Raw genomic sequence first — 20,396 nt, forward strand, 5'->3', positions numbered from 1 at the left:
TAGTCTAAGACCAGAAAATTTGTCCCAAAGAAATGAGCTAAGGCCTGTCATTCAGGTTTCCAGGCATTTAGTGTTCTTGATGCCACAATTAAATTAAAAAGATTTAGTCTAAAAGAGATGATGGGAACCAGGCACCAGGTTTCCCAGAGGAAAGGGCTGATGAGTACCAGGATAGAGTCAGGCCAACAGCCAACTTTTTTTTAAGATTTTAATCTCAATGAGTAGGACAGAAATATACAACCAGGACAGAAATCAAGAGAGAGCACCACCACACTCACAGATGCCTAGAAAAGGGATGCACCTGTAAAGCCACAGAATATTCCTAGTCCTCATATGCATGTGGCAAGGGAGTCTGTGTGCCTTGTCAGTCTTGGGGGGCATCATATATTTACAAGCTGGGGTATCATGGCAAGACGCTCAAGCAGTAATGAGGGAGAGTCAGTTACCAAAATAGAAAAGAAGGGGAGGATTTTGTCAGTAGAAGCACAAGATGCATAAAAGCACAAAAATGCACATGTCCTCCCAAGCAATACCAACTTCCCTTTTCTTGTCCTCTGAGTTGCCACCTGCATATGTGTCTGGCATGCCAATGAGAGGGTCCTTCATGACTCTACTTTTAATGTGTCCTAAGTAATTTGGCAAGAGAAATAAGATTCATACCCATTGTTTACTGCTATTCTGATTAAACTTACTTAAATTCTAAATTTTCAATCCCATTGAACAAAGTACAGGATAAAGTCAGGCTTTCCTTCCCCAGGAAGAATCCCTCGATAGTCAGACCCTTGAAGACTCTCCAGAAGTTCTGGATGCCTCTGCCTGACTCATTGATCACATTTTCCCCATTTCCCATTACAACATCACTCCCTCCAGTTCCAAGGGTCCTCCGTGCCTGTCCCAATGTGCTGGTTTAGAGCACACCTGGCCACAGTCAGTTATTGACCCACCCCATACTCCTAATGAAAACCGAGTTTCACTAAGCTCCCTGGCCTGCTGTGCCAGAGCCTTCCTTTCTACCCCCCACACATCCAGCCCCCGGTCCTCTCCTAGGCCACGGTGCACTTGGGGGAAATTCAGTCCATATGTTTCCTTTTCTTTCTACAGAACTCATCCAGCCATTGTTTAAAGAGAGAGGCAACAGCCAAGAAGAGCCATGTGAGGCCTCTCTTGGCCTTCTAGTCCTTCATTAAAGAGCAGGGAAAGGAGACTTTGCCAAGAGCAAACCTGAAACATTCCTCTGGGTTCAGTTCAATGCCTGCAAATCACAGCTCCACACAAACATGTCCTCAGGACTGGAGATGCAAGGAGTCTCTTGGATAAAGAGACGGTAAAATCTACTACTACCACTGACCCAGCTCTGTGATGTGTTAGGGGAATCTGTTTATGGGAGATTGTTTTACGTTATTACCTTCCAAAGCTACATATCCCCTCCTTGGGAGGATAAACTGTCCCTAAATATAAGCATTCACTGGCAGAGCATCGACTACTTTTTACAGTTCAATAGGACTTGAGAGGTGTCTCAATCTTTGCATTTTAAAGTAAAAGAAAACTTAGGCTCAGAGAGGGCAAGGGACTTGTCCAAGAGCAAAGAGATAACCAGCATTTCTTGTGGAAACCAGGATTTCTGATTCCAAATTCACAGCTTTGATGTCTGTGTCTTGAACCCTTATCTTATCATGGGAGAAGACAGGTTTTCAAAAATGAGTGCCAATTAGACTACCACAGGAGGTCAGGCCTGGACCAGATCTGCCTATATTGGCCTGCCTGGGACCGAGGCTCACAGTAGGCGCAGGTCCATCCCTCCACCGCCAGACACCCACTGGAGCCCAGCCTCCAGCACAGGACCGCCCTTTCCGAATAGCAGACTAAGACGAGAGGTCAGGCCCAGACCAGATCCGCCCTTATCGACTTGCGACTTGTGTGGGACCCAGGTCCAGTGTAGGTCTGAGTCTCTTCCCCCACTTCCATCTTGGGACATTGCAGTAATTGTCATAGCTTTCCCCATGCAGTAGCCCCTAACTTTTTGACAACAGACAGGGCCTAGAAGCAGCTGCCTCTCAGAGGAGGCATCCCAAAGGGAGTGTGAGGCCCACCCTTTCAGCCCCTTCTCTGTAAGACCTTGCATCCATCTTGGGGCACCTTCACTATTATCTCGGGTTATCTCGGCTATATCCGCCACCATCTTTAGTTGCAGTAGCATACACCGAGGGACACCAGCAATGTCTGAAAGCCCAACATCAAGGTGACGTACAGACAATCTACACAGGTACTACAAGAATATAGGGTAGAAACTATAATATCGCAGATCCACATTGCAAGAAAGGAAGACATATAGACATCGTGAAAAAACAAGGGAGGAAAGTGCCCCAAACAAACCAGGATATTACAATAACAGAACCCATGGACAGTGAAGTTGATGAAATGTCAGAGAAGGAGTAGAGAAGGTTCATAATTAAAATGATCTGTGAATTAAAGAATGACCGAAATGAGCAAATACAGGGAAAAATTTATTACTCCAACAAAGAGATAAGAGAGCAAATACAGGTAGCAAAAGACTTCTTCAAGAAAGAGATAGAGACTCTGAAAAAAAAAACAGAAATCATTGAAATGAAGTATACAATAAACCAAATAAAAAACTCAATATAAAGCATAAACAACAGACTAGATCACTTGGAAGTAAAAACATCAGATAATGAAGACAAAGTATATAATCTGGAAAATAAAATGGTCACACAGTGAAAATAGTAAGAAACCATGAACAGAACATCCAAGAATTATGGGACAGAATCAAAAGACCAAATCTAAGAGTTATTGGGATATAGGAAGGCACAGAATTTCAAACCAATGGAATAAACAATTTCCTCAATGAGATGATAGCAGAAAACTTCCCAAGCATGAAGAATGAATTGGAAAATCAAATAGAAGAGGCTTACGGGACATCAAATGTACAAAATTACAACAGATCTACACCGGGGCACATTATAACGAAAATATCTAGCATACAGAATAATAATAGAATCTTAAAAGCTGCAAGAGAGAAGAATCAGATCACATATAGGGGGAGACCAATTTGTATCTCAGCAGATTTTTCAACCCAGACCCTCAAAGCCAGGAGATTGTAGAAAAACATATACCAAGCTCTGAAAGAAAATGGATGCCAACCAAGATTCTTACATCCAGCAAAATTAAGCTTTAGATATGATGATGAAATAAAAACCTCCCATGATAAAACAAAATTAAAAGAAATTACAACTAGAAACTCTGCACTATAGAACATCCTTAGCAAAATATTCCAAGAAGAGGAAATGAAAACAATGATAAAAAATCAGCAGAGGGAGGCATACACTAAAGGAAAATCTAATCAGAGGAGAAACAAAGTCATGTTAAATACCAAAAATAAACAAAAATGGCTGGGAATACAAATCATTTCTCAATGAATGTTAATGGTCTAACCTCACCAATCAAAAGACATAGACTAGCAAACTGGATTTAAAAAAAAAAAAGGCCCAACAGTATGCTGCCTCCAAGAAACTCATTTCATAGGAAAAGACATTCATAGACTGAAGGTGAAGGATTGGGAAAAATCATACCACTAACATGGACTGTGGAAGCAAGCAGGGGTTTTCATCCTCATATCTAATAAAGTAGACTTCAAGCTAAAGTTAATCAAAAGGGATAAAGAAGGACAATACATACTGCTCAAGGGAAACATACAACAACAAGACTTAACAATTTAAAATATATATGCCCCAAACAGTGGCACATCTACATTCATCAAACAAACCCTTCTCAAGTTCAAGAGTCAAAGAGACCACAACACAATATTTTGGGTGGCTTGAGCACACCTCTTTCACCACTGGATAGATCTTCCAAGCAAAAGCTGAACAAAGAAACTATAGAGCTCAATAATACAATCAACAACTTAGACTTAGCTGACATATGTAGACTATTTTATCCCTCAACAAGCATATGCACTTTCTTCTCAGCAGCACATGGATCCTTCTCTAAAATAGACCATATACTATGCCATAAAGCAACTCTTAGCAAATATAAAAAAGTAGAGATATTTCCCTGCATAGATCATAATAGAATGAAATTAGAAATCAATGATAAAACAAGAAATAAAAACTACTCCAACACCTGGAGATCTTAATTATATGCTACTGAATGAACAAGGAATTACAGAAGACATCAAGAAGGAGACAATGAGAACACAGATACAATTTATTGAAATCTCTGGAATACTATGAAGGCAGTTCTAAAAGGAAAGTTCAGTGCATGAAGTTCATTCCTTAAAAGAAGAAAAAGTCAACAAAAAATTGACTTAACGTTACATCTCAAAGCCCTAGAAAAATCTACACCAAAAGCAGTAGAAGACAGGAAAGAATTAAAATCAGAGCTGAAATCAATGAAATAGAAACAAAAGAAACAATTGAAAAAATTTAGAGAATAAAATGTTTGGTTCTTTGAAAAAATAAATAAAATTGACAAACCCTTAGCCATGCTTACAAAGAGAAGGAGAGAGAAAACTCAAATTAATAACATGAAGGATAAAAAGGAAATATCACAACAGACACTACAGAAATACAGAAGATAATTAGAAATTATTTTGAAAACTTGTACTCCAATAAAATAGAAAATATCGAAGGCATCAACAAATTTCTAGAGTCATATGATTTGCCCAAATTGAATCAGGATGATATACACAATTTAAACAGCAATGAAATAGAAGATGGCATCAGAAGTCTACCACCCAAAAAAGCCCAGGACTGGATGAATACACAGCCAAGTTCTACAAGAACTGTAAAGAAGAACTAATACCAATATTCTTCAATTTATTTCAGGAAATTGAAAAAGAGGCAGCACTTCCAAACTCATTCTATGAGGCCAATATCACTCTGATTCCAAAACCAGGCAAAGACGCTCAAAAAAAGAAAACTTCAGACCAATATTTCTAATAAAGATAGATGCAAAAGTTCTCAATAAAATTCTGGCAAATCAAATACAAAAACATATCAAAAACATAGTATACCATGATCAAGTAGGATTCATCCCATGGATGTAAGGTTGTTCAACATATGAAAATCAATAAATGTAATTCATCACATCAATAGACTTAAAGATAAAAATTATATTATTATCTTAATAGATGCAGAAAAAGCATTTAACAAAATACAGCACCTCTTCATGTTCAAAACACTAGAAAAATTAGGGATAACAGGAATATATCTCAACATTGTAAAGGCTATCTATGTTAAGCCCCAAGCCAACATCATTCTAAATGAAGAAAAATTGAAGGCATTCCCTCTAAAAACTGGAACAAGACAGGAATGCCCTCTTTCACCGCTTCCATTTAACATAGTTCTTGAAACACTGGCCAGAGCAATTAGAAAGACAAAAGAAATTAAAGGGATACACATAGGAAAAGAAGAACTCAAATTGGCACTATTTGCTGATGATATGATTCTATACCTAGAAAACCCTAAAAGTTCCACCAGAAAACTTCTAGAATTAGTAAAGGAGGATATAAAATCAACACCTATAAACAAATGCATTTCTGTATATCAGTGACAAATCCTACCCATTTACAATAACCTCAAAAAAAAAAAAACAAAACTTGGGAATCAATGAAAGAGGTGAAAGATCTATATAATGAAAATGACAGAACCCTAAAGAAAGAAATCAAAGAAGACATAAGAAGATAGAAAGATCTACCTTGCTCTTAGATACACAGAATTATTATTATCAAAATGACCATATTACCAAAATCATTATACAGATTTAATGCAATTCCAATCAAAATCCCCAGTGACATTCCTCATAGAAATAGAAAAGGCAATCATGAAATTCATCTGGAAAAATAAGAGACCCAGAATAGCTAAAGCAATTCTTAGCAGGAAGAGTGGAGCAGGTGGCATCACTATACCAGACCTTAAACTATACAACAGTGCAACAGTAACAAAAACAGCATGGTATTGGCACCAAAACAGACTGGTAGACCAATGGTACAGAATAGAGGACACAGAGACTAACCCACAAAATCACAATTATCTTACATTAGACAAAGGTGCCAAAAACATTCATTGAAGAAAAGATAGCCTCTTCAACAAATGGTGCTGGGAAAACTGGAAATCCATATGCAACAAAATGAAATTAAACCCCTATCTCTCACCATGCACAAAACTCAACTCAAAATGGATCAAGAACCTAAGAATAAAACCAGAGACCCTGCACCTAATAGAAGAAAAAGTAGGCCCTAATCTCCATCACATGGGATTAGGCCCCAACTTCCTTAATAAGACTTCTGTGACATAGGAATTAAAATTAAGAATCAATAATTGGGATGGATTCAAACTAAAAAGTTTCTTTTCAGCAAAAGAAACAATCTATGAGGTGAATAGAGAGCCTACATCTTGGGAGAAAATTTTTACCCCTCACACATCAGATAGAGCACTAATCTCTAGGGTATATAAAGAACTCAAAAAGTCAAACATCAAAAAAATAACCCAATCAATAAATGGGACAAAGACATGAACAGACATTTCTCAGAAGAGGATATACAACCAATCAACAAATATGTGAAAAAATTTTCATCATCTCTAGCAATTTACAGAAATACAAATCAAAACTACTCTAAGATTTAATCTAACTCCAGTCAAATGGCAGCTATTATGAATACAAACTGCTGGTAGGACTGCAAATTGGTGCAGAATGAAGATTCCTTGGAAAATTGGGAATGGAACCACCATTTGACCCAGCTATCCCTGTCCTCGGTCTATACCCAAAGGACTTAAAAACTGCATACTACAGGGGCACAGTCACATCAACATTTATAGCATCACAATTCACAATAGCTAAACTGTGGAACCAACCTAGATGCCTTTCAGTAAATGAATGGATAAAAAAATGTGATATATATATATATATATATATACATATACATACATATATATATATATATATATACACAATGGAATATTACTCAGCAATAAAAGAGAATAAAATCAAGGCATTTGTAGGTAAATGGATGGTGTTAGAGAAGATAATGCTAAGTGAAGTTAGCCAATCCCAAAACACCAAATGCCAAATATTTTCTCTAATATAAGGAGGTTGATTCATAGTGGGATAGGGAGGGGGAGCATGGGAGGATTTGGGAGGGAAATGGGGTAAGAAATGATGGTGGAATGTGGTGGACATCATTATCCAAAGTACGGGTATGAAGACATGAATTGGTGTGAAGATACTTTGTGTACAACCAGAGATAGGAAAAATTTGTGCTCTTTATGTATAATATGAAATGTAATGCATTCTGCTGTCATATATAAATAAATTAATTAATAAAAAATGGGTGCAAGGAATTCCCACAGAGAAGGGGGAGCTTGACTCAGGACCAGCAGGGTTTTGGGGATAGATAACAGAAAGGAATTTTAGTATGTGCCAAAAGAAGGCAGAGGTTTATGCAGGAAAATAGATACTCATTCAAGGAAGAAAGGAGGCAATCTCAAGAGAGACACCTTTCCGTTAAAGCAAGGAACATATTCTCAAGGGAGAATGTATTTATAGATTTTTTGATTCCTATTATCTACTTTTTTTGTATTTTTAAAACAGTGTGGCAGTTGAAGACCCCAAAATTCCATTACTGAAATATAACTGGGAAACCTTAAGTATGATACCCTACTGGGAGATCTGAGAAGTCACTTGCAAGAATTAAGTCAAAAATTTAATTTACAATATCAATCTAATAATTCATTAAATAAAACTTTTTTTAAAAAAAGCAAGGTTCTTGTGTGTATTTTGAAAGTTTATGCATTTAACATGTATTTGGTGTCTTTCTATACACGGAGGGTTCTTTTGAAGTGCTAGGGATTTCACAAAACCCAGCAATGTTCGTTAACTGCCTTTGTGAAGGTCTTCTCCAGGGGTCCCTTTCAGCCCTAAGCATCTATGATGTTAAGGAAGACTCAAGAAAGCCTATTGCCAAAAGAGGATGTTAGAACAGGACAGTTAAGAGCAGGCTAGTTGGAGGTGAAGCTGGAAGTGTAGAAAGTAGAGAGAAGATGGAAGTGAGAAAACAGGTAGGAGACAAAGCCAGAATAAGGCCCTGCAGGTTATCCAGGCCACCGGGCACCATGGTTGCCACCAAAGACCACTGACTTCTGAGTCAGGCATAAGTCCAAAACCCAAGTTTCCCACCATTACTTAGAGAAGTTGTTTAACTTTGACTGTCAACCATTCACACTCCCATCTCTTCATCAATGAAACAATGGTAAACGCATCTTCTTCCAAAAATAAAATGAGAGCACAATAAATTTAAAGGACCTAACACACATGGACCAACAGAGAAATTCCCTTCCTGTGCACATGAGACGAAGGCGGCAGAGGCATGAGGTCTGTTTGAGGTTGGCTAGTCTACGTTGACACCAGATGACCTTTTTCCCCTGACGGGGGAGTTCTGGAGACTGGAAGAACAAAAGAATCACATTCCATGGGTTCAAGCTCCTTTGGAATATTATAAAAAGCTAGATCCCTTCCCCTTTCAACTAGTGAGCCTGGTTTCACTCTTCTTATATACACCTCGCCTTGGGCCAAAGTGAAACAAACCCAGATATTAAGATGTCCATGTTGGGAGGTTGGGGGTGGTGGACACCAGTCTTTTAGTGTGCTGGTCTGTTTGCACAGCTGCAGTCAATTAGGTGAAATTATAATAGTTTTATACTTTTGTTCAATGCTTAATCCTGGGGAAAGTGGATGGTTACTTTTCCTTTTTCATCTTTTAATATTTTTGGTTTCTTTTTATTTCTCCTCATAATGTTTAGATAGGCTATGTGTAGGGGAAGACAGTGTAATGAAATGGGTAATCAAACAGACGGCTTTAAGTCACATTTACAAAAACCTTCGCTTCAGAAGTGCTTCCTTTACCCAGAGAGCAGATAGCACAGGGCATGGGAAAGTCTGTTTCTGTGGACAGCAAAGTGAGCTAGAGTGTCTCTTCCAAAATGCTCCATATGTAAGATGCAGAAAAATAAATCATTCCAACAAACATCACAGTGTGCTGTGCACTTTACAGGTGCTGGACCACACTGAAGACTAGAGGTGCCCAGATGAAAAAGACACCTGTCTGATGGCCAAGAGGAGTGGGATGAAGAAGGAATTACCTCTCAAGCAAAATTTAATGAGATATTAAAACCCCCAAGTAAACAAGATAAATAAGATTATAAAGTGACACTTTAAAATATAAAAATTAACCAATCCCCCCCCAAAAAATGTCAAATGTTTTCTCTCATATAAGGAGGCTGACTCATAGTGGGGTAGGGAGGGGAAGCATGGGAGGAATAGACAAACTCTAGATAGGGCAGAGGGGTGGGAAGGAAAGGGAGGGGGCATGGGGTTAGAAATGATGGTGGAATGTGATGGACATCATTATCCAAAGTACATGCATGAAGACACAAATTGGTGTGAATATACTTTATATACAACCAGAGATATGAAAAATTGTGCTCTATATGTGTAATAAGAATTGTAATGCATTCTACTCTCATATATAACAAATTAGAATAATTTTTTTAAATTAATGCAAAAGCCCCAAGCTAGATGAAAGACTTTAATTTGCTTTTATTTTTATTAGCTTAATATGTATTTAGATTCTGAAAATTTTTCAGAAAGCCACCATCAGTAAAAAAATAATGTTTATCTTAATCAGAAAAGCAAGTTTAGCACTGGATTGGAAAACAAAAAATGGCAAGAAAAAAATAGAAAACCCCACATGGAACAAAACCATTATGAGCATAACTGTAAAATTCTTCTTTAAATAATGAGACTGTTATTACTTTCTAAGATAAAATCTCTTGATTTGAACTTTGGGAATATAATTGAGAGTGAACAAATATTTATTTCCTTTGACCCAAAAATAATATTTTAGGTAATTTGTCACAAGTACAGCTGAAATATGAAAAATGTATCATTTGTAATTTTAAAAAATTAAAGAAGTCTCAATAGAATATTATCCAGTTATTAAAGATAATGACTATGGGGCTGGGGATGTGGCTCAAGCAGTAACACGCTCAGCCTGGCATGCGTGAGGCACTGGGTTCGATCCTCAGCACCACATAAAAATAAAATAAAGATGTTGTGTCCACGAAAACTGAAAAATAAATATTAAAAAATTCTCTCTCTCTCTCTCCTCTCTCTCTCTCTTTAAAAAAAAGATAATGACTATGGACCCAATCACTTAAAACAATAATTAGACTATTTAAATTGAAAAAAAATTGGGATGCATAGATACATCTATTCCACAGTACAACTACAAACAAATTGCAGATTTTAAAAAAGTAAATACACTAAAATTATGTTTTAATTTTTTAAAAGAAATCTGACTCTTTCCTACTTCCTTCCTCTAGATAAAAGTTGTTTGACAGGAAGAGTAAGTACACAAAACTGCAGAATGGGATGGGAATAAATACTCCAACCCTTCTCTCCCCCATCCTTCTTGTCTCCTGTTAACTCTTTCCATTGACTGACACTGCAGGATAAAGGGACATAGATGGTATAGTCCATTGAAGTTGGTCTCCCAGGGAACAAAGCAGGTAAGGAGAAGAGTGAAAAATGGATCTGGAGGGGCAAGCAGAATATGTTCTGAAAAATTATCAATATTATTTTATTTCTCAAATGGAAAAAAACATAAATTAAAAAATGGACTGCAATTATAACTCATTTCCTTATCACTCAAATGTAGATAAAAATAATTTATGCCTCATAAAATTATTGGTAACCTTGAAAATCAGCAGTATCTATTGATGCTTTATGTCCTTATGATTGTAATTATATGCATGTTGAGGACAATGGTGGTGAAGGTGGTGGCGCTGGCAGTGGTGGTGTTATTGATGGTAACGATGGTGATGGTGGTATATATGGTGGAGATACGTTTGGTAATGATAATCGTAATGGTTTATATAATGTTGGTAGTTGTGGTGATGCTATAATGGTGGTGGTAGCAATGGTGTATACAAAGCCAATATTCACATTGATGTTTGTGATCATAGTGGTAACACATCATAAGTACAGCCAAAATGTGGAAGAACTATCTAGGGTTTTAAAGGTGATGGTCGTGGTAGTTGTGACAATGATAGCAATGGCAATGGTGGTGGTGGTTTTCTGCCACAAACTGGGAATTTCATGTGATAAAAAGTAGTGGTTTTTTTTTTGTTGTTGTTGTTGTTGTTGTTCATTTGTTTTGTACCAGGGATTGAACCCAGGGTTGCTTAGTCACTGAGTCATATCCCCAGCCCTGTTTTTATGTTTTATTTGGAGACAGGGTCTTAGTAAGTCTTTAGGGCCTTGCTGAGACTGGTCTTGAACTTGCAATCTAATTAAAGATTAAGCAATTAGATCATTTGAAATCCTGCCTTATCCTCCCAAGTGGTGGGATTACAGGCATGCACCACTGTGCAAGAGCTTTCTTTAAAGAATATATAACTTTATTCGCTAGTAAGTATTGGCATTAAAAATATATCTCCTATGGAATTATGGATTATCAGATCTTCCAGGGCCACCTTTGTGGTAGTTTTTGAATCCACAGAGAAATTTATCGCAACCCAAAGTACACTCCCTGAGAAACACTGTATCTTTGGAAATTAATAAAGTTTCTGCCTTTATAGATATCACACAGCCTGAGAGCAGAGATAGGGTTCAGACATACTGGAATGTGAACTCACCATACTCTACTGTGATCATCTTCTTCCCCATGCCAAGCACAGTGCGCAGTGGAGGAACCTTGAAGAATACTCATTTAAGGCTCCAAGGATGATTATGGAAATCTAAATCGGCTTGATTGTACAGAGAGGACAACATTTGAAATTCAATTATTCTAACTAACTTCACATGAGTTGACTCAGTATCTCAACTGTTCTATGAAGTGCCACGTTTTGCTGAATAACATTGCCATCCCATAATCATCGAACCCTGGTTTTTTTCAATCCCAAAACTGGCTTATAACTTTTCATTGCACAATTGTCTCATGGTATAATTCTGTTCATCACACCACTTAAAGGGTAGACAGAGAAACAATGCATTCACCAGAGGCTCATGGATGCACATTTTTTCTTCTTGCACACTGTGAATGGCAAGTCCAGAATTCTCGGCACGTGTGCAATGATGGTTTATTTCCTCAAGCCAACTGCATGTACTGTTTGTTTAGAACACTCTGTAACTACAATACTAATGGTAACCACATTGTTTTTTTCTTTTTTTCTGGGGAATGAATGCAGGGGTGCTTTACTACTGAGCTAAATCCCCAGTCTTCTAGTTTTTATTTTGAGACAAGATCACACTAAGTTACTGAAGCTGGCCTTGAACTTTCCAATCCTGCTGCCTGAGCCTCCAGTGTTGCTGGGATTACAAAGGTGTGCCACCATGCCCGGGGGCAGAGGGTGGGGGTAGAACACCTCTTATATGAGTGTTGTTCTAGATAAGTCAGATAACAAAACCAATGATAGCAGGACAGAGTCTTTAGATAGAAGATTAAATTTTGTAAGTTCATACTTTGCGAATGCAGTAACTTATCTTAAGTGTGATATTTCAACTATAATGCACATATCAATAAAACTACTATGGTTATTCTTTTTTCATACCTGAAAAAAACCTGTTAGGAATAAATGATGTGTGTCCATTTGAACTGTTCCATTTCAACATATATTCTTGGGTATTTTGTACATCCTAATCCTAATCTTGCACCAAAGTCAGTTTAATAATAAATGGGTTTTAGGTAATTTAGACAAAAAAAATTTTAAACAAATGCTTCACATAATGATCACATTCTACCTTTTTGCAAAAAAAAAAGGCATAAAATCTGTGATAATTATATAATGAAATAGTGTTAACATTATTCCCACATTATAGATATGTCAACTGAGACAAAGATTAAGCAATTAGATCTCATCTGCTGAGCTATCAAGTGTGAATAATTTGGAATTCAAACCCAGACAACAGCAGTTCCAGAACCTAGAGGACAGAATACCCATTTTGTCCTCAGGGAATATGTCAAGGTGTAGCAGATGAAATTAGAATTGAGCCTAGAGAAATAGGCAGTGACATCAGAAGACTTGGGGAAGTCTGTCTGTCCAAGGCTTAGGAAAAAGTATTAGGCAAAGGACGTGAGGGAAACCTCAGAGATGGTTTGAAGGACCTTCAGGAAGGTGTTCTGAAACTGTAAGTCACAGGTGGGTTGGATGGAATCAGGTCTGGAACGATGCAAGAAACAGAGAACAACTTGTAATATTATTTCACATTCTGTAGGACCTTTGATGGTGTTTTGTGTGATTAAAGAGGGACTGTTTTCCTCTTTCAGGTCTGGATGGCCTGGAAAAAAGTGGACAAATGATGGTGGGGTACAAGGCCACATCTCTTCTAATTTGATACTGTTTTTGCCACAAGCATGAACAGTGGTCTCAGTAGAAATAGCATGATGGCACCCTGCACAAGAAGTAAGAATGAGACATGGAAAAGGTTCTGTCCTACGCATGGGAGGCAGGGTGGGAGTGGACAATAGAAGCATGAAGATCAAGTGGGGCACCATCACAAGCCCAGGAAGGATTTCAGCCCAGAGGCTGGAGAGGTTTCAAGGGAGAGCACAGTGGGGCTCCAGGAAGGGCAGCTCTGGGCATCTTCTCTCCCTGTTCTTGTTTCTCAGCTCTATTTTATTGGCTGAGCCTACCCGCCCTAACTCTGCCCTGTCCCCAGCACCTACAGTCACAGCAGCACCTCTGAGTGTCTCTGTTAGATTAAAACTGGCAGGGGAATGTAAAAATCCCCTCTACCTCAGGACGGGAAGATGAATGAGTACAGGGAAATTATTTCAAAATCTCCTCAAAATAAAACTATGTTTGAGTGGTCAGAAACATGAAAGGAAACAAAAATCCCAAGGAGGGTAATGCATAAGAGGGACACATTGTGTGTGTTTTCATTTGGCTTGGTTTCTTTCAAATAAAAATGTTGCTTGGGAAATATTCTGAGTGAGAATTTCTTTTTTTGGCACTGAGTCAGGCTGTGTTCAAGTTCCCTTTCTCAGAACACCAGGGCACTTCAAACCAAGTCCGGGATGTTAAGTGTGGTTCCCTGCCATATACCTTGTTGCAGGTCTGCAATGGGCATGTGGTTTGAATTCCTCCTCATTTTCCTTGGCCACCTTATCCATCTTTTGCGGGGGAGAGGGGGGCAGCAGGCACAGGTACCCGGGATTGAACTCGGGGGCACTCAACCACAGAGCCACATCCCCAGCCCTATTTTGCATTTTAGTTAGAGACAGGGTCTCACTGAGTTGCTGAGTGCCTCAATTTGCTGAGACGGGCTTTGAATTCATGATCCTCCTGCCTCAGCCTCCAGAGCCATTGGGATTACATGTGTGCGCCACTGCACCTGGCTCATCCATCTGTTTTGACAGGCAGCCTGCAGAACCTGTTCTAGCACAGCCAGGTCACTTCATTTCATGCTTGTCTCAGTTTCTTCCTATAGCAAATGAGGCTAAAGTGTTTTTTGGGATAGCCCCCATCAAAGTGAAAGGGCTAGTCCTCACATGGGGTGGGAGATCAGAGAATGTAGGATGGACCTTTGACAGGTACATGACAAGAGGTGGCCATTTAAAGTTCTCACAAATTGGGCAATTAGCACCTTCCAGATTCTGCTGGGTCAGAAAAAGATAGGAATCAAAAGAAATTTACAACCAGTGGAAATACAAATGATTCAGTCAAAGGAAAGAACAAACACACACATGCATACTTTGGTTTCCCTCTCCTATGGAAAATACTCAAAAGAAAAATAAGTATTGATATGATAAGTCACATTTGAACAACTCAGTTTCTATCAGTATTTATTCATTTAAATTTGTATAAATATTTAGTGAATGTTTTCTGTGCTCCCTGGCACCAACTCAGCACTGTATGTGAAATAGTGGAAAATACCAAACTGACATATTTCTTCCCACGATAGGTCATGAACTACAGTGACCACAGTAGAGATGAGAAAAAATTGTAGGATCAAAGTTATAGTTAGGGATAATGCCAAGAACTTGGTGACTCACTGGCTATGCAGTGGGAAGGCAAGAGAAGGTAATAAGATGAGCTCCTAGAGTCCAGTTTGAGCAAGTGGGTGGCAGAAGAGCTATCTATTGGATGGGTAAAACAGCTATCTATTTTGACCAGGAAGCTGCTTTGAGAAGCTCAGAATCCAACACACAGAAAGGACTTTATGGCAAATCAAGTGCTTAAGTTCCATGCCTAAGGAATATACAATGTATTACAGAAGCAGAAAGGAAGGAGCCTAGAGCCTTTTTCTGCATTGGGGTGGAAAAAGAGGTATCACAGAAAGGGCATCATTGGAGCTGGTGGTACCTGAAAAACAGTTAACAGTTTAGAAAAACGGAAGTTCTTCTAGGAAGCCGAACAACATTAATATATATATATAAATGATGTCCATCCAACTGAAATTTTTGATCAGATGGGATTGTTTTTGTGAAAGTACCTGAAACTATGACCAGGATTCACTGATGATGCCTGTACCCTTGCCACAATCCTGTCCTACCCCAGGACTTGGTGTGTGCCTCCTTCCTTGCCAGCCAAAGGAGAACAAAATGTTAATCAGCTTCCCTTATTCTTCCTCATACAACTAAGATATGCATCTGAATGATCAATACTTGTTCACCTGCAGAGCTAGTGACTAAAGCTTAAAAAAAGGAATTGACTTTAAAGGCTATCTGTTTTACACTGTTCATTATTCATTGTATTCCTCTAAGTTTTAAAGTAAAGTTCATTTGGAAAATCCCTACTCTCTCCCCATTCCTCTGTACCTCCCTCAACAGTTCACACAGGACCCAGCACCAGGAGGTATTCCACAAAAGGTCACTACGCATATAGGAATCAGTAAAGCATCTTTTGTGGGCTTCTGTTTCTCAGAGACTATATTAAATTTGGGGTCACAGAGACAATTACAGTAAAGTTTCTGTCCTCAAGAAAGTCACAGACATAAATCTAAAAGCATAAAAATATATGTATACACACTTACATACAGTGTGATAAATGTGTCCGAATAAATATATATGGTCTCTCCCCACATTCAGAAGTTAACAGACTAGAGCCAAACCAAAATATTTTTCAATCTATAAGCATTTGCCAGGCTTGGACTCTCCAAAGCAGAAACTTGAAGGTACAAAAGCAGACTCGAGTACAGTCAGTGGAATTCCTTGAAGTTACCCATAAATATTCACCAAGATTTCCCCAGTCATATACCTAGTCATAAATCCCCGTTTCTTTTCAAGAACTTTTACATTTGATCAATGATGCAGGGTGATGTTTAAACCAGGCCATTTGGAATATTCAATTTTCATACATAGTTTTAAGATTTTAATTTCCACTCTGCAAGCTGGCTCGGATTTTCCCTGTCCTGAAATAAATCAGATTTCCAAGACATGAAAGCAGGCTCTGAGCACAGAAGGGCTTTCTGAACGTTCAGCCTGGTTGCTTTGCTCAGTCAAGTCAGACTTACCAACAACTTGCCTCTCACCTCATCTCAGCCCCAGAGGAATGGCCTGGAAAACTGGCAGCTCATGTGGTGAGAGAAAAATGCCCAGTACTCAAGATCAGTCTGTCAAAAAGAGGCAAGAGCCATTCATCAAAAGAGAGGGGGACAAACCCAACGATGTTGTGAAGCATTTACCCAACCAATCTGAAATTAATTGGCCCTTCTACTTAATCTCCTTCTCCCCTCCATGTCTTGACAGTGGCCACAGAGCTAAAAAGGCAGAGGCAGCTTGAGCAGCAGAATGGATGATGCAGACAGGATATTGATAATATATCACAGACTCAGAGCATGTTAGAGCAGACAGGGTCTTTGGAGTTCCTCTAGTGAACTGCCTGGTTTTAGACAGGTAGCACTGACGAAGCCGCCCCGGACTTGAGGTCAGACTGGAACATGTTTCTAGTCTCCATTGTTATTTCCAAGTTGTGTGATCTTAAGGAGGTCACTTCAACCCACCTGACAGTGATATTTCTCATCTGCCAAAGGAAAAATGTCTATTTACTGGGATTCCATAAATAAATTCACCTCGGGAACTCCCGTGAATATATGCATGGGTGAGAAATCAGTATTATTGTAAAGAACCCAATCAGTGCTCCCTGAATCCAATTAATAATAGAGTGGGCGCTGTCTTAACTTTGCTAACTCTAGATGGATATACCAATAGCTTCCAGTTATTTTGTAGAAGACACAGAGAGAGTTGTGCCTCTGAAACAGAGAATTCCCTCCTGTGGCACGTCTCTAGCATTCCAAGATTTGCCTCCCACTACTTCAGTATTGATCCACAGTCCATTGTATTTGTTCCCATACTCTTTACTCCAGGTGGCATCCTGAAAATAATTACACATTTTAATTGAATATCATATAAGCTAACAAAATGCTTTTATAAAGATACTAGTTATTTAAATGAAAATGCAATTGATACGATTGTATCCACATAGCCATTTACAGTCAACTTTGTAAAAGTCAGTTTTTTATCAAATAAGTACAAGCAAACTTTGTAAAAGATTGGAGGAAAATCTTAAAAGTATCTAGGAGACTTACACCTTCAAACTTTTTCTGGTTGTCTTTTCTATCACTTTAAATAAATCAAAAATTGTAGAGCTTATGAGTACAACCATTCAAAAGAATCAACTGGCATTCAGCCTTAAAAAAAGAAGGAAAAAATCCTGCGAAATACAACAGGGATAAAACTTGAGGACATTAAGCTCAGTGATAAGAGCCAGACACAGAAGGACAAATACTGCATGTTTCCACTCACATAAAACATCTGCAATCATCAGAATAAAAACATCAGAGAGTGGAATCGTGATTGCCAGGGGTTGGGGAAAGGGGAAATGGGGAGTTGGTAATCAATTGTGCAAGACGAGAAAGTTCTCGAGATCTGCTGTCCAATGTAGTCCCTATAATTAACAGTCCTGTATGAGACATTTTAAAACTGTTAAGATGTAATAGATCTTGTGTGATGTGTTCTTACTATAAAGTGAACAATAAAAGAGGGAAAAGTTTAAAAGAGAGAGAGAAAAATCAACTGGACACTCCATTCAGGGATCTGCAGAACAGGCCTTAGCCCTATACTTAAATATTGTTCCATCAATTTGGCATTGTATGATTCCCATTTCACTAAATTTACTCATGAGCCAAGTTCCAGAAGTAAATGACTTGTACATAATTACTGATGGTTGTTTACATTACTGGTCTCCCAGCAAGGATTCTGGAGGACCAGTGGAGGGGAGGGGTGCTCACTCACTTAGGCTTCTGTGTGCCCCTGAAGGCAGTCAAGATGTTGGTCCTCCATTCACTGTGAGCCTTGCTCTCTTCTGATCTGGATCCCTGCCCTGAGGGGCTGCACAATAACAGGAAATGATGGAGATGGCAGGTGAACCTCAACAAAGAGGCTGCAGTGGGAGACAGTAGAGAAATAGGCAGCCCAGTTAACTTTCAATGACCAAGTTCTTGAGACTCAGGCAAATGCCATGTCAAGGGGAAGGAGAGGCAGGGTGTAAAGTAATGCAGGGATTACAGCTCAGGTCACCAAGACAATGGTGGCTGAGACGAGGTAATTACAGAGAAAGGCAGGAAGGGAAGGAGAGAGGGAGAAACAAAAGACTGAGGGAAAAAGGGAGGGAGGGAAGAACACGTTAAGTGTCTGCTCTGCCAAGTGTTTCTACCCCAGCTGTCTGTAGAGGGTATCATGAGAAACATTCTTGGACCTACTGAGTTTTAGAGCTAGTGGAACTTCCAGGGATGGTGACTAATGGGGAGGTTTATTTCTTAACAATCTTTAATAATAAAAGTACAAATGATGAAAACATCTAACGCATGTTGAACATGTACTTCATGTCTGCTTCTATGGTAAACATTTCCCAACCATAAACAATCTGACATAATCTTCCCAACTATTTTCAGAGGTAGAAATGATAACAACAAGAAATAGTAGCAATCCAGAGTACAGAGTCACTGTGCCAGATACTGTTGTAAAAGTTTTACATATATTGCCAGGTGCCATGGTGCAGGCCTGTAATCCCAGTGATTCAGGAGGCTGAGGCAGGAGGATCACAAGTTCAAGATCAGTCTCAGCAACGTAGTGAGATCCTCAGCAAATTAAGCAGACCCTGTCTCAAAAATTAAAAAAAAAAAAAGGCTAGTGATATGGCTTAGGAGTAAAGCACCACTAGGTTCAATCTCCAATGCCACCAAAACAACAACAAAAAAAATCACATATATTAATTGGCCTATTTTTATAAACATCCTTATGAACTAGGTATTTTGCTATTGTCTGTCTTTTACATAGAAAGAAAGCTAAAATCAAAAAGAATCAGGACTTTCCCTAGATTATGCAGATAAGTAATGACATTGGATTTTCCACTTTCTGAATCTGTAGGTTAAATTCTGAGCAATTACAATCTATCCACACTCTTTGACCAGCATTACATTTGGCATTAAATGATTCCAAAAATAAAATAGGTAATCTCACAGTCCATTGGGATAAAGATGTGCACAGCTACTACAGGCTAGTACTCAACCATCATCTCAGAAGTGTGTAATGGAAACACAGAGGCAGGGGAGCAGTCAGAAGGAATACAGCCCAACATAGCTCATTCGGGAAAGATGAAAACAAATTTTCCAGGTAGGCAAGGGGGGGGGGAAGATGTAGAAAATAGAATTTAAGGCTTTCTTGAGGAATATCAAGTGATCCTACTTGGCTGGGAATCTGGAAGAGGGAAGAGTAGAGGAAGCAAAAGATGTAGGAGCAGGTGAGCTGAACTGCAAAGGTCGAACCAGGCTACTCAATGAATGGATGTAGAAAGTTAATATTTCTTGCAAGCCAATCCATGCAAAAGGTGTGTGTTTGGGGCCTGTAAGTAATGGGGAGAAATTGAAAGAGAGTCCTGTGCTCAGATCTGTATCTGCATAATGTCCCTCTGGCACCAAGGCGGATGTTGGAGTGTAAAGGACTAGACAGCTTGAGAAGGTGTGCTCTGGAAACTGTGGCAATATCCCAGGTGAGCCAGGATGAGAACCCGACCCAGAAGTTGGAGGGGAAAGGATAGATTAAAGGGAAATTTCAAAATTCTAAGATTCACAGCTACGCCCCCGCAAGGGGATCATAAGGTCTAGCTCTACATTAATCATTCGAAGGATAATATAGTGGGATAATAACCTCCACCAATCCAATTCTTTGGGGCTCTACTGAATAAATGGCTGCACTCAATGGAAGGAAAGTTGCTATTTTTATCTTTTCATGTTTATATACATGATCTACCTCATTCCATGAAGGATTCGAGGTGTCTGGAAAATCACTAAATGAAAGGCATCAATGACAAGGGGTTTACTAA

The sequence above is a fragment of the Marmota flaviventris genome, chromosome 10 (assembly GCF_047511675.1).
Source record: "Marmota flaviventris isolate mMarFla1 chromosome 10, mMarFla1.hap1, whole genome shotgun sequence".
Lineage (NCBI taxonomy): Eukaryota > Metazoa > Chordata > Mammalia > Rodentia > Sciuridae > Marmota > Marmota flaviventris.